The following is a 9,811-nucleotide window of genomic DNA, read 5'->3' on the forward strand; positions in this document are numbered from 1 at the left end:
AGGATGATGAGGAGGAGGAGGAGGAGGAGGAGGAGGAGGATGATGATGATGATGATGATGAGGAGGAGGAGGAGGAGGAGGAGGAGGAGGAGGAGGAGGAGGAGGAGGAGGATTAAAAAAGGACCTTACCATCTCGTCTCTACTACTCTGTTGAGCCATCAGCTTCCATTTCAAAGTTTACTATTGACGTGAAAAAGACTGCTGACTGTAATGTGTTAGTCATAGCAATTGAAGAGATGTGTGGGCCTGCTTGCACGAAGTGTACTAGCCTGGTAACAAAGATTCCACGTGCTGAATGAATGGCATTGAATCATAGAATTGAACAGGTGCTGCTAGATGTCCCTGACCTACACTGCTCCAGCTGGGTCAACTGCTGTGGCCTTGTCTCACCGGATCTCTCTGTTTAATCAAAATGAGTTCTCTATAGTCAGTTAAATGAAGCATACTGTATGTACGAGATAAGCCAGATAGGTTGTTGCTACGTCTACAGTTCTGATCATCTGTTATTCAAAGAGACCTTCACACTGTAATTCAAGTGTTAAGACAGATGAAGTCTAGACAGAATACTAAGAGCTGGAGATTGTTGTCCAGTATGATATGTTCTAGGGCTGTCCCCGACAGAAAAAAATATTGGACGACCAAGAGTCTTCTGTTCTTTTGACCATTTTTAAATGTGTATTTTTCCATATATAGACACATCCTATGTGTTTTAATCGAATCAACTATATTCACTGAGCTTGTCTGATGCTTTAAGCACACTGTTTGATTAAATAATTAAGACACACAGATGACTAGAGGGAGTCCAACCAGCAATTGATTGACTGTGATGAGCACCCGTTGTTTCTCTCTCCTCCCTGCTGCAGCACCCACCACAGAACATCAAAGTGTTTATCGCACTGTCCTTGTCGCTTAAGCTGCAACATAATTACAGCCATTTCTGACTGAAAAAGTCTGTTACCGAAATCCCTCATTTGTTTAGGAAAAACATTCCCTATTCCCTCAACCCTTGCTCTCTTTATGTGACACATGTATGCATTGCACGTTACCAATAGGGCCTGACTGTCACGATCGTGTGAAGGATGAGACCAACGCGCAGCGCGTGTACCGATAAACATGATGACTTTATTAAATTAAAGTGCAACACGAGAAAACAACAAAATACGATACGTGAAGTTCCACTACTGATACAGACAGCAACAAGGAAACAAAAACCCACAAACCCCACAGGAAAACATACAGAATAAATATGGCTCCCAATCAGAGATAACGAGCCGAACAGCTGACACTCGTTACCTCCGATTGGGAGTCATTGAACAAACCTAGAAAAACAACAACCTAGACACCCAACCTAGAACATAAACACATAGACTGCACACACCCTGGATAAACAATAATGAGTCCCAGCACCAGGGTGTGACAGTACCCCCCCCTAAAGGCGCGGACTGCGACCGCGCCTCAAAACCCCCAAACAGGGGAGGGCTGGGCGGGCATACCTCCTCGGTGGCGGTTCTGGCTCCGGCCTAGACCACCACCCCACCATAGTCACTTCCCGCTTATGTAGCCTCCTCCAAATGACCCCCACTGGTTTAAGGGGCAGCACCAGACTAAGAGGCAGCACCGGACTAAGGGGCAGCACCGGACTAAGGGGCAGTACCTGACTGAGGGGCAGCACCGGTCTGAATGGCGGATCCTGGCTGGCAGAAGGCTCTGGCTGATCCTGTCTGGCAGAAGGCTCTGGCTGATCCTGTCTGGCAGAAGGCTCTGGCTGATCCTGTCTGGCGGAAGGCTCTGGCTGATCCTGTCTGGCGGAAGGCTCTGGCTGATCCTGTCTGGCGGAAGGCTCTGGCTGCTCCTGTCTGGCGGAAGGCTCTGGCTGATCCTGTCTGGCGGAAGGCTCTAGCGGCTCCGGTCTGGCGGACGGCTCTGAAGGCTCATGGCAGACGGGCGGCTTTGCAGGCTCAGTACCGACGGGCAGCTCCTGCGGCGCTTGGCAGACGGACAGTTCAGACGGCGTTGGGCAGACGGGCAGTTCAGGCGCCGTTGGGCAGACGGGCAGTTCAGACGGCCGTGGACAGACGCCCACCCAGACCCTCCCCTAGACTGTATGCTGGTGCGCCCGGAGTTCGCACCTTTAGGGGGGGGTACTGTGACACTCTGGCTCCGGGACTTTTGATTTTGAGCCAGGGTGTATTTTGTTTTGTTGGGTTTGGGTGTATTTCTATGTTTGCATTTCTGTCGGGTTTATTTCTAGGTTTGTCAATGACTCCCAATCGGAGGTAACGAGTGTCAGCTGTCGGCTCGTTATCTCTGATTGGGAGCCATATTTATACTGTGTGTTTTCTCTTGGGTGTTGTGGGTTTTTGTTCCTTTTGGTCAGTGTACCGTGGACTTCATTTAGTCGTCTTTTGTTTGTAGTTCGTTAACGTTTATTTAATAAAGTCATGTTTCTTGGACACGCTGCGCCTTGGTCATACTTGGACGACATAGACGACCGTGACACTGACCTATAGCATATCATATGCTATGGGGTTTCCTCTCTCCTCACTTTTCTTAGACAATAAGGCAAGGGCTGTTTTCTCATCTCCTCATTCTGCTGCTGCCTCCGCCGCATTGTTCTCAACACAAATATACTGGTTAACTTTGCTATTATGCACATACCAACATGATCTAGGAAAAGGTGCCAATTCAACAGCGCACTGATGTATTTCAGAACCGTGAACAGCGACCACTATCCAGTGCAGGAGAAAGCGCATAAGTTATAAAATAATAAAAAATTTATTAGCGTCGCACCATTGTTCTTACATAATATAACCATATACAATTTCAGTAGCACATGTCTTAGACTGATGGACTGGGCCATCCCCATGGCCTCCACAATGGATCAGTCCACTCAGACAGGCACCAATCAGACAGGTGACTTGTACACCATGATTTGTCTTTTTTTTTTTGCTAATGCTCGACTAAAGAAATCTCGGTCGACTAACAGCCTATTGACCAAACAAACAACCAGTCGACTAAATGGGGTCAGTCCTAATATGCTCTTCATCATTTACCATGCTAGTAGCTGATGGGATGCTCTGTCCAATTACAATAGGCCCTTTAATGTGCTGCTGCTTGTGGCCATATTCTGCCGTTCTGATGAGCTAGCAGGTAAAAATCATTAAACCCTAATAATGAAAAAGTGCCACCTATTTGGGTTAAATACACACTTTCAGATTACTATTTAATGCAGAATACTATTACACTACTGAGGCTGGGGCTCTATGAGGCTATTACAGGTTACACTACTGAGGCTGGGGCTCTATGAGGCTATAACAGGTTACACTACTGAGGCTGGGGCTCTATGAGGCTATTACAGGTTACACTACTGAGGCTGGGGCTCTATGAGGCTATTACAGGTTACACTACTGAGGCTGGGGCTCTATGAGGCTATTACAGGTTACACTACTGAGGCTGGGGCTCTATGAGGCTATTACAGGTTACACTACTGAGGCTGGGGCTCTATGAGGCTATTACAGGTTACACTACTGAGGCTGGGGCTCTATGAGGCTATTACAGGTTACACACTGGGACTATATGAGGCTATTACAGGTTACACACTGGGACTCTATGAGGCTATTACAGGTTACACTACTGAGGCTGGGGCTCTATGAGGCTATTACAGGTTACACACTGGGACTCTATGAGGCTATTACAGGTTACACACTGGGACTCTATGAGGCTATTACAGGTTACACTACTGAGGCTGGGGCTCTATGAGGCTATTACAGGTTACACACTGGGACTCTATGAGGCTATTACAGGTTACACACTGGGACTCTATGAGGCTATTACAGGTTACACTACTGAGGCTGGGGCTCTATGAGGCTATTACAGGTTACACTACTGAGGCTGGGGCTCTATGAGGCTATTACAGGTTACACTACTGAGGCTGGGGCTCTCTGAGGCTATTACAGGTTACACTACTGAGGCTGGGGCTCTATGAGGCTATTACAGGTTACACTACTGAGGCTGGGGCTCTATGAGGCTATTACAGGTTACACTACTGAGACTGGGGCTCTATGAGGCTATTACAGGTTACACTACTGAGACTGGGGCTCTATGAGGCTATTACAGGTTACACTACTGAGACTGGGGCTCTATGAGGCTATAACAGGCACGCTGGGGCTCTATGAGGGACTTGAGTTGGTCACCACTAATCTCTCAACCACAATAAGCACAACAAGCCCCTGGCTCTTCTCTCACTGACCTAGCTTGTATGTTCAGCTGGCAAATAGACTGACATTTCAGTAACTGAAATAAGGAGAAAACCCAGCACACACGTAGTATTCCTATATTAGCCTACGAGTAGTTGGTAGACCTGAAATAACATTTGAATCCATATTTTTGAGGGCTGACCTTAATTTTTTCAAGACAATTTTTTACCACAATGCTGAAACTGCAGTCTGCAGGTAGGCTACCTTATTTTTTTCTACTTCTGACAGTATAACCACATATCTCAGGGTCAGAGGGGGACAATATTCAGAGTGTAGCAGCCTACTGTAGCTACTAGCCTATATTTGGAGTGAGAATTTGGAGAGGCATAACTGAGACAACAGGCCAAGCGTAGGTGTAATCGTAGGACAGAGTCACAGTGTCATGACAACTGGCTGAATGTTTACACAACATCGTCACATGACAGGAAATGTATCTCACACACTCACTTCATAATTAACCTCCATCTCATGAAGCGGCCTAGAATAAAAGGCAAAGACACCATCCCTACAAATAAATACAACATACTGGAATACAACAACATCATCCCACAAAGACACTCCAGCACACTGGTATCCTTATACTGTATGCCACACAATAAATTAAATGGCTATTTTCTTTGTTTTAAGACAAATTAGCCTAAATGTATTGTGGAGTTACAATAATACCAGTAGGCCTATGCTGGAGTTGTACACTGATCTGTCTCTCCATGCACCAACTGGAACTAGGCTATATGAGATATGTGAACTACACGCTTCTTAAAAGCCACCATCCCTATGAATAAAGCACCGAGTAAGGAAGGGAGCTGCAGTGAACAGACGTGATACAGAGAGAGCCTGACTGACTGTGTAAAGGAGAGAGAGGATTATGTCAATCATGTTATAGTGAACTCTGGGCCAAGTTCTTCTAAGGACATTAGCTACTGTAGGAATACTTAGTTTAGATCACAGTCACACATACATTTGAGGAATGGTGGAGAGTGGGTGGGGGGTTGCAGTGACTTACTGAACTTGCAGTTCTGTTCTGTGCTGATAACAATGTCTAGCATTTATCCAATGGTTCTAATATAATATATCATAGCAATTCACCTCATCAAGTCATCCAACTAGCCAAGGAACATAACATTGCTGTGGCCTGTGTGCTGTTCATACAGTGGTTGGGGCTGTTGGTACAGTGGTTGGAGGGTTGCGGGAGGTGGAATAAGATGTCTAACAGTAGATTCTACGATGCATCAATGCTGTCTTCACACGAAAGTCCCCTGTGGTCTGACTACATTTTGCCCGGAGCGGATGGACCTGGGTGGGTTGAAGTCAGCTGGAAAATCCTTGTTTTATCACTTCAGGAATCTGCTGTAGGGGTCTGCTGAGGTTCTAGGAGAGTAGACTGTTCACCAAGCGGACAGCTCCATGCAGTGTACAGCAGACAAAGTACCTGCCCTCCACTAAGCAGCTATGGGGGTTTGCCAAATGTTCTCAATAAAATGATTTACTCTGTGTGTGTGTGTGTGTGCGTGTGTGTGTTTGTCTGTGTGTGTGTGTGTGTGTGTGTGTGTGTGCGCGCGCGCGTGCGTGTGTGCGTGCGTGTGTGCGTGCGTGGCAGACACAACGTTCTACTGTTGGTATTTTAGTGATGCTGCTATAGCCAACGCTGCTATTATAGATATCAACCCTTTAACCTCAACTAAATTATGAGCGGGAGCTTTGGCAACAATGTAGCGGCCAGGTCTGATACAATCTTGTCAAAACATTCTCAGTTTCACAATACAGCAGCAAGCAACAGCCGGCCGGTTATATTCTCCGTCTGTCCCACTGCACTGTGATGGACAATGAGGATGCTAGCTACAATGTAACAAACCTTACCTTGCTCACTGCTGCGCTGCGAATACCCACGCAATACCCAGTGTCCACCACTGTCTAATATCCACAAGGCTTTGGCTTCACAACCTGCAGCGACCCTTGCCTTTCCGGTCTGCGGATGTATGATGTCTTGTCTGTGTTCAGTGTTTATATCACTGTTGTAAGCTGCTGCTCAGCGCTTCTCCTGCTGCTGCTGCTGTTGCCATGGTTATCCATTCAGCCCCTGTATCCTCTTCTTCTGCAGTGCAAACCACTAGATATCAGCCTCCTAGCTTAGCTTACGTTTCCCCCATCATGACAGTAATGTTCAATTTGTCTAAGTGGTGCGCCTGGCCTGTCTCGTGGTTTAGCTTCTTGTTTATCCTTTGTCCGGTGGTTGACACATCGTTTCGGGAGAATATTAACAGTCAGCATGCACGGGTGGGCCAGTGTCCTGCGATGGTGCTGCATGCTTTTGCACTGTGCGTACAATTGACGGGCTGACGTCACCGCCGGCTGAGAAATTAAACACCTGAACTAGTCCACCTGACAACTTTCACCATCAAGATTGACACAAATACAATAGGCTATGTTTACAGTCATTGGATTGTTAGCATTTCTTAGTTTGGTGTATCCAACAACAACTAGGCTATTATGGGATGGAAAATAGCCAACAAGTCATGGAGTTATGAGTTAAGGTAGGCCTCTGTTCTTCAGTAAACAAAATAAGTAGGAAGAGTGCTCAACAACAATGACAGTAATCTAGTGATAGGGTTTACCCAATAAAAACTTTTTTTTAAAGACAAATTCCTGGTAAACAGGTTGGAGCACTCATAAACAGGCATATATATATATATATTATCATGCTCAGGCTTTATTCTGTGATCTGATGCCTACACAGGTATAGCCTACTGATGTGTTGATGTCACATGACAGCTTCCTCAGAATCGTGGAGTTATCTCAGGTACCAGTAATAACATTCCCCAGTGACTCAACATCTGTAGGCTATTGTGCATCTCATTTCCACTTTCATAGTTCCTCTTCCCCATCCTCTCTTGCTCTCTCTCTCTCTCTCTCTCTCTCTCTCTCTCTCTCTCTCTCTCTCTCTCTCTCTCTCTCTCTCTCTCTCTCTCTCTCTCTCTCTCTCTCTCTCTCTCTCTCTCTGTAGTATAGTCTTATCTAAGGGCCCAGGGTCAATCTCTAACATGTTCTACCCATCATTATCCCCTATGCATCTGACAGAAGAGGGATTGCAGGTGTGTAGATAGAGTAATGTGACCAGAAGGATCTAGAACCATCTGGTAAAGGTATAAACACTTCCTGTAGTTATCTATATAGTTATCTATATGTGCTGTTAGGACCTGCGGAGTGAAATATGTGTTTCTCTCTTAAACAGAAGTCCTGCGATTAGCAAGACCATCATCAGAGCTGGCATTGAGACTGACTGGCTGCATATAGTTCCTTTACAGTGTAGGGCCAGGCTACTCATAGGTCACAATTTCTACACTAGGCTATAACAGATGTATAACCATTTACATGGGGGGGGGGGTCATTGAGCCTTTGTAAATGGCCTTTGCCAGCAATCTATCAAAGCTTGAGCTACACATAGTCCATTAGACTATTAAAATGAAGTGCTTTATAACAGCAAAACTAGTGGCAACTGAGCTGCCACCAATGTGAAGGGTACAAAACGTTAACTTTGCTGGAGTATTGAAACACATCATCCTGAGATGTTTTGAAACTTGGCATGGTGTGTTGTAACACCACTTAATCAAGTGTTGCGCAACACCTTGCCAGGGACTGGGAGCACTACCGGAAAAGGTTGAAAACACCATTGTGATGTTTCAAATCCTGTCTAGTGCAGAATTAGATAACTTCTTCTGGAGTATATTAATGTTTAACATTGATTTATGTATCTGATTATTTACCAGTTTAACCCATTTTTGTAGGCATTGTTGAACACAGTGCACAGTGCACTAGAGGTTTTACAGCAAGTATTATAGGATACTTACTGTATTTGCCTCTACCATTAAAAGTTGGAAATATGGAAATGGGTCGTCTCATCATTGAACGTCATTTTGCCTGATGGTTTTGATATCCGTTCATCATGATCCATTACACCTCATGTTACAACAAGCTGCATAATACTAATATGTATCATTTTCTTTGTTCAAACATGCATACAACATTGTGTAAAATAATCATAAAGTCAAATGTTGAATTACCCACAATCCTCTAAAAACATTGCCACGTGGCAAAATAGGAAGTGCAAAGAGATTAAAACCAAAGTTCCAATCAGTTAAATCACAAAAATGTTCTCTATGTGGTTGAGTGTGTAAAATTCCAATGAAATTCCAAAGAAATGTACGATTTCACTGCCCCAGAATTCATGGGTTGAATTTCTGCTTCTACCTGTCCCACTTTCACTCCTTCTCTGTCTCCTCCTGTTTCTAATCTCTCTAAATAAAGCATTCAAAAAATATATGTTGGAATTCCACACAAAAATATTCTCCATCAATCAATATTTAGGCTATAAACCATTTGCATTTCAAAATCATTTGATTGTATGAGAGACACAGTCTCCCCTAAACTTTTCTGGGTGTGTTTTGATGCTGCCTTTTACATGCACTGAAACCCCAAAACGTGTTTTGGCAATACTCTCTTAAAAACACCAATATTCAGATTGAAGAACCACTTTGGGTGTTTCAGAGTACTTCTACTCTGTTTTAAAAGAATCTGACCCTTTTTTTCAATTTTCACCTAAAATGACATACCCAAAGCTGAAGCAAGGATATGCATATTCTTAATACCATTTGAAAGGAAACAAGTTGAACAAATGAAGTTTGTGGAAATGTGAAATGAATGTAGGAGAATATAACACATTAGATCTGGTAAAAGATAATACAAACAAAAAAACGTGTTTTCTTTTTTTTTGTTCCATCATCTTTGAAACGCAAGAGAAAGGCCACAATATAATATTGTAGTTTAGGCCCAATTTAGTGTGTGTGCAAAGTTTCAGATTGATCCAGTGAAGCATTACAATACTGGACTATTTTGTATCAAGTCTGCCCAAATGTGCCGAATTGGTCAATTGATACATTTTCAAGTACATAACTATAGAGAACATACAAAAATGATATGGTAATACAAAATGTAAGTTTACACACTCCCAGGAATGTCATACATGATGGATCATTAGCTTATATACTAACTTTCCCACATCTAGATGGCCGGGCGGGGTGGCTGTGGAGCCAGAGACAGCAGGGGTTCAAACTGTAGAACCCATTTCCTACATTTGAATATAAAAATTGATTTTATCAAACAAAACTATGCTACATTTTACCTCTGGGACCCTCAGGATGACAAATCAGAGCAAGATTACTGAATGTAAGTACATTATTTACCTTTAGAGGTGAATGTATCAAAACAGTTGCCGTGATACGTTTTTTTGTTGTGCACTCTCCTCAAACAATAGCATAGTATTTTTTCACTGTAATAGCTACTGTAAATTGGACAGTGCAGTTAGATTAACAAGAATTTAAGCTTTCTGCCCATATAAGACATGTCTGTCCTGGAAAGTTTGCTGTTACTTACAACAGTCATGCTAATCACATTAGCGCACGTTAGCTCAACCGTCCCATATACGGGACACTGATCACATAGAGGTTAAAACACTTTCTGTGTATCATAACACTTACATTGGGTTTACATATAAACACCCT

This window comes from Coregonus lavaretus, assembly GCF_964263955.1.
Source record: "Coregonus lavaretus genome assembly, contig: HAP1_SCAFFOLD_2512, whole genome shotgun sequence".
Lineage (NCBI taxonomy): Eukaryota > Metazoa > Chordata > Actinopteri > Salmoniformes > Salmonidae > Coregonus > Coregonus lavaretus.